Below are 12115 nucleotides of genomic sequence, written 5' to 3'. Positions count from 1 at the left end.
CCAGATATTGAGCTCAGGGATAAAGAATTGTTGAAGTATGGGCATCCAGTTACACTGCACTGTCACTCCGTAAATATTTGCTAAATTACACTGAATGCATATTAGAGTGTAATCCAGTCAAAACTAGCAAAAATGAGGTATAAATTTCAAAAAGAGTAACATTTTATTATGGATTTTTTGCTGTGATTTAGAGCACTCTGCTTTTTAGTATATATAAAAATTCATACAGTAATGGAAAATGTGTGCCACATAATAAATGAAATCATATAAAACTGGCTTGATACCACCACAAATTAGATATTTCTAAATGAAACAACTATATTTATGTCAACAGAAATAAACATTAACATCCAATACCAAAATATTCCATCATTTACCTGGTAAAGTTGCACACTGAGTTTTACATCTTCACTACCTTTACCTTTACCACAGAGTCAATACCATTACATATAGACATATAGTTTTTATTTTCTCCCAGTCCCAAACATTGGTAATAAATGTTGATAAAATGTTGGTTATAAAAGTTAAGGAACAAGAAATGCTTTTGCAGAACAGTAAAATATTAGCTTCAGCAATTCTCAGACACTATGTTAGTGACTAGAGCTTGATCTTTACCTTACAACCAAAAACTCTTTTGACCATGTTATCCAAAAACTAATCCCAGTATATTGTGTTAGTTTGGGATTCCCTCGACAAAAGAGCCTGAAGTAAGGGTTCAGATACAAAGTGTTCCTTTGGGGAAGTGATCAACTATAGAGGAGTGGGAATACAGAATAGCAAAGCAGGCAAAGAGGAGAGCCAGTTCAAGGGTCCTTTGTTGAGCTGGTTTTCATTGTGGACAACTGTGGCTCAATTTTACTGGAGAGGTACTGTGCAGCTCTGTGGGATGTGTCCCAGAATTGGATATTATTTTTGGAAATAGGAGAGTATTTTTTACCTTTCATTTCCCTCTGATGTATCTTTAATCAAAAGCTAAAGAATTTATATTTTATAAATAATATATTATTCACTGAATATTGTATATGACACAACTTTTCTAGGAAATTACTTAATCCACATTTCAGATGACCAAGTAAGATTCCGAAACATTAAATAAATTCCCCAAGTTTGTCCAGTACTAAGTAGCAAGGCCAGGACTTAAAAACAATTCCCAATCAGGAAAACGATGGCACAATACAATTAGTATAATACAGAAGGGTTCAATGGAGAGATTATCTATAAAGATATCATGTAGGAAAACTACTAGGGATAGAGTGATGCCCTAATGATAGGAGAAAGAAATAGTTCTATTCCTCTATCTACAGGCACAAAGAAGGCAATGCATGAAGACCACACTGATAGGAGCTGTGGTTTTTGGCAGTAGAACACAGCCAGCCTGACTGCAAGGAAAAGACACAGTGAATAAACAATGTACAAGAAGCTGAAGAGCAGGAGGAATATGACGACGCATGACACTTCAGCCTCTTGCAGCAGGCTAAAACAAAGTGGACATGAATAGAGTGGATCTGAATAGACCGGGAAACAAACAGAAGATATTTAGTACAAGAAGACCATCAGATTCCAAAGCCATGTATTTAATAACTATGTTATTATGTCATTTTTAAAGAACATTATATAACGATTTGTTCAGAAAGTTTGATCTGCAAGCTGATATATAAAAAGCATAGGATGGGGCTCCTGGGTGGCTCAGTCGGTTGGGCGGCCGACTTCGGCTCAGGTCATGATCTCGCGGTCCGTGAGTTCGAGCCCCGCGTCGGGCTCTGTGCTGACAGCTCAGAGCCTAGAGCCTGTTTCGGATTCTGTGTCTCCCTCTCTCTGACCCTCCCCCGTTCATGCTCTGTCTCTCTCTGTCTCAAAAATAAATAAACGTTAAAAAAAATTTAAAAAGCATAGGATGTAGTTGATAGTACAAGCGGGGAAATCAAGTTGATTTGCAATTATCAAAGAGAGAAGATTGAGGACCTTCAACACTTGTTGCAGTGGGTATGGACTGATCACAATTACACTGTAGAGGTAAAATCAACAGCACTTGACAACTAAATTGAAAGTACAAATATAAAACAAGGGATAGTGAAAAGGTCATGTATAAGCATGAGTGTCTTGCTCAAAATGACACTATTAAAAGAAACAGATAAAACAGAAAGAGAAGTGGGTTTAAGAAGGAACATGGTTATATTATTTGGGCACAGATTATACTTGAAATTTTAATGAAATGTTCTATTGAAAACGTTAGCAAGTTGTTGGAAATACAGCAATACATCTCTGCGAGGAGGTCAGAATTTAGAATACAGACAAGAGAAATCATCTGCAAAGAGGTAATATTTATAGTCATGAGTTAGGATAAGAAAATATACATAGAAGTGCCTTCTATAGTATGTAACATCTATGTGAAAGGTTAAATTTACTTGAAAGACAACAAACTTAATGTTGTATCTAATACCTAAGTTGAAAACATATGAAGCAAACAAACCAGAAGCATAACGTTAGAAATTTACTTTTAGAGACCCACATTTTAACTTATTTTAGCAATTAATAGATTAAACAGTCAAGTAATCTGTAAATTTACAGATGATTAGAATGATGCAGTTTAACAAATTTAAATGGATATAAAGAAAAATAATGCACACAAAACTTTTCTTTGGATTATATTCAAGAACAGTTCTGGGGGGGGTGGGGAACAAAACTGAATATGCATGCTTTCTGTGTAAGTCAGAGAAACTGACTTCAGAGACACAGAACCAATAGGATATATAAAGATATACATAAGAAGAGATTTATTACAGACATTTGCTTGCACTGCCTCTGTCTGTAAGCTAAAGAACCAGGAAAGCCAGCCTATAATTCACTCCAAGTCCAAAGGCCTGAGAGCAATGGGGCTGCTTTTTTAAGTCCCAGAGTCCAAAGGCCCTAGAACCAGGAGCTCCAACGACCAACAGCAAGAAATGATGAATGTTCTGGCTCAAGAAAAGAGAGCAAATTTGTCCTTCTTTCACATTTTTGTTCCAGCATGGTCCTCAGTGGAATGGATAATGTCCACTCACATTGGTAAGTGTGACTCTTTACTCACTCTACTGAATCAAATGCTAGTATCTTCCAGAAACACCCTCATAAACACATCCAGGATTAATGCTTTACCAGCTATCTGGGGATCCCTTAGCCCATTAAGTTAATAAATGAAATTAATTACTATACTTTCCTAGCATTACATTTTTAAAAAATCCCCATCAGATAAATTGGACAATGTAAGGAGTAAGATTTTGAAAACTTGAGAAGATACAATGTGACCATATCTTTAAGTGTTTAGGACAGAAATATTTTTTAAAAAGGTGTCATAAGAAGAAACTATTAAAACCAAGTGATTAAACTGGAATTGGAATTATGTGATTGTATATATCAACAACATATCAAGAAAATGAAAAGACAGGTCAATAAAATATTCATCACACTTATAGTAATACAAACTAACATAAAATATATACTTAAAAATTACTGTCAATTTAAAAAAGATCAATAATACATAAGAAATACATAAAAGATACATGTACACAGATTATAAGAAAAAATATATAGAAAGACACTCAAAATAATCACATTTTGAGATGCTTATCATTGAGACACATTTACCAAATATAAAACAACCTAGGACACATCTAGATGTTTAGCTCTAGCTAAAGTCCCAGCCACCACCATCATCAACCACTAGACATGCAAATGAACAAGACTTGACCTGACTTCAGCCTTGAGCTTCCCATCTCACTCTAAGTGAAACAGGGATAAGCTATCCCAGCCCAATCCAAACTATGAATCCACAAATAAAACAAATGCTGTCATTGCTTGGGGGCATTATGTTATGGGGTTGCTTGTTATGCAGAAATAGATAATTGGAACGGATTCTGAAACCTACATAGAATGTCACTAAAACAAAATCTAGAACATGTGGCTTCAGAACAGGGGCAGGGAGGAGGAGTGCATGGGAATGACTGTAAAGAAGGGTGCTAGTAGAAACCCAATGGCTTTCAAGGAGTTTGTAGATGAGCACTTAAAAGAGAGTGAGGATTACTGTAAACCAGAGGAAAGGGTGTCTTTTACGTAGTAGAGAAAAGCTTGCCAACATCCTTTTCTGAACTAATGTGAATGATGGGAAACATACCTAATGAACTGAATGATCTAGCAAAAGGTAGAGAATTGGACATATAGCTGCCTATACTAAAAAGTGAGAAGGAGATAAGTGAATATAAAGTGGCCAAGACTTGTGACGAAACTGCTTCTCATTTTCAACCTGTCCAAGATTCTCAAATTAAGAAGAGGAAGAGGCTTCCAAACAAAAGTCAATCCAGAGAGAGACCACAAGATTATTAGTTATGATCACAGAAAGACATAATGCAGTGTTTCACAGAACTATTCACTCATATAAAAGATCCCCTCAAGATTTTAAACGCATGGCTCAGAGATGTTTTCCTTTAAAACACGGGATGGGGAAAAGGTGGTGGTGTCCTGGAACCTAATCAATAAACAATAAACTTTCATTTTCTAACATTTGTAATTCCTCACTCAAAATATTATTAGAATACATCCATTCCATAATACAATTGTAGTTATTTCTTTTGCTATTTACACGTTTTTATTTGCCTCTGGAAATGGCCAGGAAAACTTACAGAAACCTGTAAAATTTACAATTAGTGTATATCAAGAAATATGCAAATTATGATGATCTAAAACAGAATGGCAACTACAGGGCTTTACTCTGAAGATCAGGTTTTTGAAAACCGAATGTCAGAGCTATCCCCAGTGAGGATTTGACCAGAATTTTTAATCTATCATTCATTACATTATGACACTGTGACTTTATTACCCCTAGGTGACAAAGCGTCCTTGGTAAAGGGATTATTAACAAATGATTGTAAATATGAGGATTCTTTTTGTACTTCATTCACTTTTGCATTATTTGTATTAAAATACACAAAAACAAGAATATATCAGCTCAGTTTGACTGGAGTTCCTTCACCTCTCAGGTATGTGAAACTTTCAAGCTACCATCATGCTGAATCATTGTTAATTGTTGAAGTTGAGTTACAGATACATGTGGGCTTGTTAATACTGTTCTCTCTGGACTTATAAATTATGAATTATTTGAGAATATTCATAATTTTTAAGAATGTACCATGTTGGTAATTTAAAATATGCAGTTCTAGGGAAACAGTTTTTTTTTTTCAATCAGTACAATTTATACATAATATATGGCTATATTATATATATATATAATTGTTAATTGCAATTCCTTATTTTATTTTAGAACCTGCAGCTTAAATGAAATGCCTCCTTTCACATACTCCATAGGGAATGAAAAACCAATAATGCAATAATGAAATTAAGCTCCAAACAAAATTGTTTACAGATTTAAAAAAAAGAGGAAGGGTGTTTATAAGAATCTTAAAGATATCCCACAGTTCACTTAAAAGAAGGGCTTATCTCAATGAGGTTTGTAGGCACAAATTTTGTCTAATGAACTAAATCCCACTAACACTCAGAGGAAAACCACAGAATTTTAAAGATAATTATATGAGGGAAAACTCTACTTTGGTCTGAATTGGACAGATACTATAAAACGAAGAGAAATCTTTGTTTCCTCAACTTCTCTGAAGACACAGCAGGCTGAAGAAACTATTCAGCTGCAACACATAGGCTTTCTACTGAAAGGGAGGAAGAAGACTCAGAGGGCAAAACAAAAGCCTAGAAGTCAGAGCAAAGAGTAACCCGTTATTTAATGAGAAGGTAGATAATGGTTATTTTTGCTTCACCATTATATGTTAAGTTTGCCCCACCACTGTATTTGAGTGGTATAGTATAGATAACATCTCTTTAGGTCCTACAACCTCATATAGAAAGGAAGTAACTGAAAAGCTGTGATCAAGGAACCACACGTGAGATTCCTTACTTCCACATACACTTTATTTAGATAATGAGATCCTAGACCTTCAGCTTGAGGCTGTAATGGTTTGATAATCACGGAGGCCTTGAGAGAGGGTGAATTTTTCAGAGGTGTGCAGAAGTGTGCACTGTTATAGTCATTGCAAGGTCCATGGCAACACACTGTATTTTTCTAAAGTGGTCCAAATAATGTATTTGTTTCCTCATTTCCCTGATGATATGTGATTTTAAGTACCTTTTCATGTACCTTTTGGCCGTATGTATGTCTTCTCTGGAAAAATGTCTATTCAGTTCCTCTACCCATTTTTTTTTTTATTGGAACGCTTTTTTGTTTTCTGTTTTTGTTTTGTTTTTTTTTTTTTTTTTTTGCTATTGGGTTGTAGGTGTTTAATATATTTTGGTTATTAATCCCTTATCAGATACATGATTTTGAAATATTTTTTCACATTCCTCAGGTTGCCTTTTAATTTTGTTAATGGTGACCTTTGCTATGCAGAAACTTTTTAATTTGATGCAGGCCATATGTTTATTTTTGCTTTTGTTGCCTTGGCTTTTTATATCAAATGCAAAAAAATTTTCTGGGTGGCTCAGTCGGGTAGGTGCCTGACTCTTGATTTCGGTTCAGATCGTGATCTCACAGTTCGTGAGTGCGAGCCCCACACTTGACTCCATGATGGTAGCACAGAGACTGCTTGGAATCTCTCTCTCTCCCTACCTCTCTGCCCCTACCCCACTTGCACATGCTCTCTCAAAATCTCAAAATAAATAAACTTTAAAAAAAAAGACCGATGTCAAAGAGTTTACCATATATGTTTTAGATCATACGTGCAAATGTTTAATTCATTTCGCATCACTTTTTGTGTATAAGATAGTGGTCCAGTTTCATTTGTTTTGCCTGTGGCTGTCCAATTTTCCAAACACCATTTATTGAAGAGATGGTCCTTTCCTCATTGTACATTATTGGCTCTTTTGTTCTAAACTAATTAAACAAATATGGGTGGGTTTATTTCTGAACTCTACTCAGTTCCATTGATCTATGTACCTGTTTTTAGGTCAATGCCACACTGTTTTGATTACTATAATTTTATAATATATTTTGAAATCGTGAAGTGTGACCCAGCCAGCTTTGTTCTTCTTTTTTTAAGATTGCTTTGGTTATTTGGGGTCTTTTGTGTTCAATACAAATTTAAGGGTTTTTTTTTTGTCTTAAAAAATGCCTTTGGGATTTTGATACTGGTAGCATTAAACCTGTAGACTGCTCTATGTTGTATGGATATTTGAACAATATTTATTCCAATCCAATTGGAATTCCAATCCGATAAATCCAATTCGATTTATCTATGCCTTCTTCAATTTCTTTCATCAATGTCTTAATTTTCAGTGTACAGATATTTTATTTCAGTGTTACTGATAATGTGAATAGTCATTTAACACGTTATATGTGTTATATGTTATGTTATATGTACTATATACTGTATCCTTATAATAAAGTAAACTAGAGAAAAGAAAATGTTAAGAAAACCATAAAGAAGGTAAAATACATTTGCAGTATTATACCATATTTATTTTAAAAATCCATATATACTTAAACACATGTAGTTCAAACCTATGTTGGTCAAGGGTCAACTGTAATGAAAACCAAATAAATAAAAACTCCAGAAAGTGGAAAACTGGTCAGAAGTGAACTGATACTCACCAAATGTTTTTCAGCTATTTCTGTTTTTATTTTAATTTCTCCCCATCTTGGCTGGAAGATGAGCTGGGGCAGGGGCACCCATCTATAATTCTGAATGCAGACTGAAGATCAAACCCGGACAAGGCAGAGGACAGCTTCTGGGGAAGAGACATCCAGCAACGCTTTTAACAGTTTCCAGAGACTTGAGCGAACTGGAGACTTGGAGAGACCCTAGAACACAGCCAGATTTCCCCTCAATCTGAATTCATCAGTTTGCCTAAAAGCTTGTGCAAAGTAGGATGAAATGTCCCCCAGTCATGGGGCCCTGAGGAACAAGTGCCAGACAAAGAGAGCCCGAAATAAAATAGGCAAAAAATGAAAGCCCAAATGAGGTGCTGGACTGACCCTGAGTCTGAACAGTTTTTGTTTGTTTGTTTGTTTTTTGTTTTTTTCTGCAAACACAGTGTGTTCCAATGCTGGGTTCAGTTTGGGGGCGAAAAATCCAAAATTGGTCCTGTCAGGTGACTGATGGGGAGAGGGAAAGCAGCAATCATTTTAGCATTGAGAAGCTGAGTGATACAAATGACAACTTCAAGAACCTCAAAACTACATGCTCAGTTTTCATTTCATAACCTTATCCAAATTATTAAGCCCTGTGGAATGGTAAGCTAAAAACCTAATTAAAAAGCTCTGAAGGTCAGTTGTTAATATATTGAGCTGAGCAGACAAAGATCTGTCAAGTTCCCAAATCAAATACACAAGAATACAAGGGCAACTCAGATACATAATCAGTCTTACTCAAATTGTTTTTCAGTTATCTTTCAGCCTAACCCTTAGGAGAACTGAGAAGAACCCAGAACATTACTCTGTTTGCCCAAAATAAGAAAGAAATAGCCCTTTCTCTTAGAAGATAAGATCATCTGCAGTTTCCAGTATTATTTTATAGATACCCTTTATTACAAAATAAAAATTATAAACATGTAAATAGGCAAGGTTATTTGAGCCATAATCAAATATCATACTTAGTGGAGAAATTTTGGCAGCTTTACCTTTGAGATTAGGAATGAGAAAAAGAAGTCTGCATCATTTGTATTCAAAATTGTAATGGGAGGTAATAGCTCAATAAAGCAAATAGAAAACATGTAAGAATTATGAATAAATAAGACTGCACAAGAAATCTATGGATAAATTTTTAAACATACATGTTGCAAAAAATTAATTAATTAATCAATTAAATAAATACATGTCGCGGGGTACGTGGGTGGCTCAGTCAGGTAAGTGTCCGATTTCAGCTCAGTTCAAGACCTCACTGTTCTTGAGTTTGAACCCCGCATTGGGCTCTGTGCTGACAGCTCAGAGCCTGCTTCAGATTCTGTGTGTGTGTGTGTGTGTGTGTGTGTGTGTGTGTCTGCCCCTCCTCTGTGCTCTCTCAAAAATAAATGAACATTTAAAAATAATAATAATAAATAAAAAATGCATGTTGCAAGATTGCAAAATCTAAGTTCAATATGCAAAACCATTTAAATTACTATATGCCAGGAATAAATAGAAAATTAAATTGTAAATAATATCCTGAAAAATATTAATTATCCGAAATAAATTTAATAAATGATTTAATGGACCTCAACACTAGAAAACAAAACATTACTGAGAGAAATTAAACAATACTTGAATAAATGGAGAGATGTGTCATGTTCACGAATTAGAATACTTAATAACATTAAAATAAAAATACATGCAAAATAATACATAGATTAAATGAATATTTTTAATTTTTTTCATTACTTTTTGCAAAATAAAATATTTTAAAATTCACAGAAAATACAAATGGTCAATTTTATATACAGCATTCCAGAAAAAGATAACAGAATGTATCCTCTCACAATTCCGTTGTAGAGGCCATTAAGTCTGAAATCAAGAGGTAAGCAGGGCCATGCTCCCATACTCTGGAGAAGAACCCTTCCTTGTGCTATCACCCTTTGGCATGTCCTAGCATTGCTTAGCTGTAGACACATCACCTCAATCTCTACTGGTATCTTCACCTTGTCTTCCCCTGCATGTCTATGTCCTTACTTCTTCTTTATTATTGTTTATTTATTTTTGAGAGAGTGGGGGGGAAGAGTGAGCAGAGGAGGGACAGAGAGAGATGGAACAGAGGATCTGAAGTGGGCTTGCACTAACAGCAACGAGCTGGATTGGGGCTCAAACTCACAAACTGTGAGATCATGACCTGAGCCAAAGTTGGACTCTGCTCAACTGACTGACCTAGCCAGGTGCCCCCTCACCTCTTCTTTTAGGGACACCAGTTATCAGATTAGAGACTGTCCTAAATCCACGATGATTTCATATTTAGTTCCATAACTAAGTATATCTTCAAACACCCTATTTCCAAATAAGGTCATATTCTGAGATTTCAAGTGGACATGAAATTTTGGGAAACACTATTCAAATCACTACACTTAAATTTGCTTTAGGTGCTATAACAAATAACAAATGAAAAGCCTTACCCTAATTTTTTAAATATTTTATAAAAGTGTTTATTGGGCTAAAGTCTATATCAGTTAGAACATCAGAAACATATAAAAATTAGTAAAATTTTAAAAATAGCAAATAAGTTACAAGGTACATAGTGAGGATAGTGTTCAGCAAAATTTTGTTTCTGGTTTCATGTGTATATGTATGTGGTCTGGAAGTAAAATATATTTCTTACGGTGAGTTGTTCTTTAAATGGTTTTAAGGAAATTACTCTAGAGCAGAGCTTCCTAACTATCTCTAAATTGGCCCAAACTCTTTTTCAAAGTACATGTCTGAACCTCACTAACATTTGTAGAGATTTTCTGGGTTTTTGTTGTTGTTTTATTTGTCTTTTTCTTTTTCTTTTTTTATTCTGGAGAGACAGAGAGGCAGTGCGAGTAGGGGAGAGGGGCAGAGGTGGAGAGAGAGAATACCAAGCAGGCTCCACATTCAGCACACAGCCTGATGCAGGGCTTGATCCCACAACCCTGGGATCACAACCTGAGCTGAAATCAAAAGTCAGACACCCAACTGACTGAGCCATGCACACACCCCATATTTGTCTTTTTCTGTCTGACTTATTTCATTTAGCATAATCCCCTTAAGGTCTATCCATGTTGTCAAAAATGGCAAGATTTCATTCTTTTTTTTATGACTGAATAATATCCCAATGTACACACTCACATACACACACACACACACACACTCACACACACACACACATACACACACATCATTTTTTTATCGCTAAATAGTAACAAGAAAACATATGAAAGGATAAATCTTACTGAAAGCTAATAATATAATGAAGGTAGTGAATTAATCACTTACGAAGGTAGTAGGGAGGTTAAAAGACAAAACTAGTAAAAATAATCATGATGATAATAAATAGTTAAGGAACACACAAGATAATAAGATGTAAAATGTGACATCAAAAACAAATGCTGGTGGGGAGAAGAAAAAAGTTGACTTTTAGAATGGGATCAAATTTAAGTTGTTGTCAACTTAAAATAGATTATTACAGATTGAACACAATCCTCATAAGCATAAGCAAAAACCTACAGTAAATACATAAAAGAGAAAGGTAAAGGAAAATAAGCATGCCGCTTAAAAAGTCATCAAACCACAAAGGAAGAAAGTAGGATAAGAAAGGAACAGAATAATTACAGAACAGTCAGAAAACAATGAACAAAATGGCAAAAAGTGCATACCTATCCATAATTACTTTTAATGTAAATGAACTGAATTCTCCAATCAAAAGACATAGAGTGGCTGAATGGATAAAAGGAAAAATAAATAAATAAATAAATAAATAAAAGAAGACAGAGTTACATGCTGCCTACAAGAGATTCACTTTAGATGTAAAGATACAGACTGAAAATAAAAGGACAGAAAAAGACATTCTATGCAGATGGATACCAAAAGAAAGCTAAAGTAGCTATACTTGTATCAGACAAACTGACTTTAAAACAAAGGCTGTAAGAATAAAGATGGGTGAAATATAATGAATGATAAAGAGGATATGGCACTTACAAATATTTATGCACCCAACATAGAGCACCTAAATATATACTGTTTATATTTATAAATACTGTATATTACAGTATATTATACTGTGTTTATACTGTATACAGTATAATATACTGTAATATACAGTAACACTGTTAGCAAATACTAACAGACCTAAAGGGAGAAACAGACAGCAATATAATAATAATAATATGGGCATGAAATATACCATTTACATCAACTGATATATCATCCAGACAGAAAACCAATAAGGAAACACTGGACTTAAGTGACCACACATTTGACCAGAGGGACTTAAAATATATACAGAACATTCCATCCAAAAGTAACAAAACGCACATTCTTCTCAAGTGCACATGGAACCTTTTCCAAGATACATCCCATATTAATCCACAAAACAAGTCTTAATAAATTTAAGAAGACTGAAATTCTATCAAGCATCTTTTCCAAACACAATGGTTTGAAACC

The 12115-nt window shown here is 34.7% G+C and overlaps 1 long non-coding RNA gene across 35 annotated transcripts in view; it reads right to left on the bottom strand.

Moving 5' to 3' along the window:
* Nucleotides 1-12115, bottom strand: part of LOC102899317 — a 582165-nt gene that overhangs the window by 90941 nt on the left and 479109 nt on the right. For 31 of the 35 annotated variants that reach the window (XR_006599459.1, XR_006599462.1, XR_006599457.1 and 28 more), the window contains one exon: nt 7625-7834. This is a non-coding gene — a long non-coding RNA (uncharacterized LOC102899317). The remainder of the gene's footprint in view (nt 1-7624; nt 7835-12115) is intronic. The other 4 variants (XR_006599444.1, XR_006599449.1, XR_006599450.1 and 1 more) reach the window with 1 other exon arrangement.

This window comes from Felis catus, chromosome B3 (assembly GCF_018350175.1).
Source record: "Felis catus isolate Fca126 chromosome B3, F.catus_Fca126_mat1.0, whole genome shotgun sequence".
Lineage (NCBI taxonomy): Eukaryota > Metazoa > Chordata > Mammalia > Carnivora > Felidae > Felis > Felis catus.
This window is presented reverse-complemented; position numbering and strand designations above follow the sequence as displayed.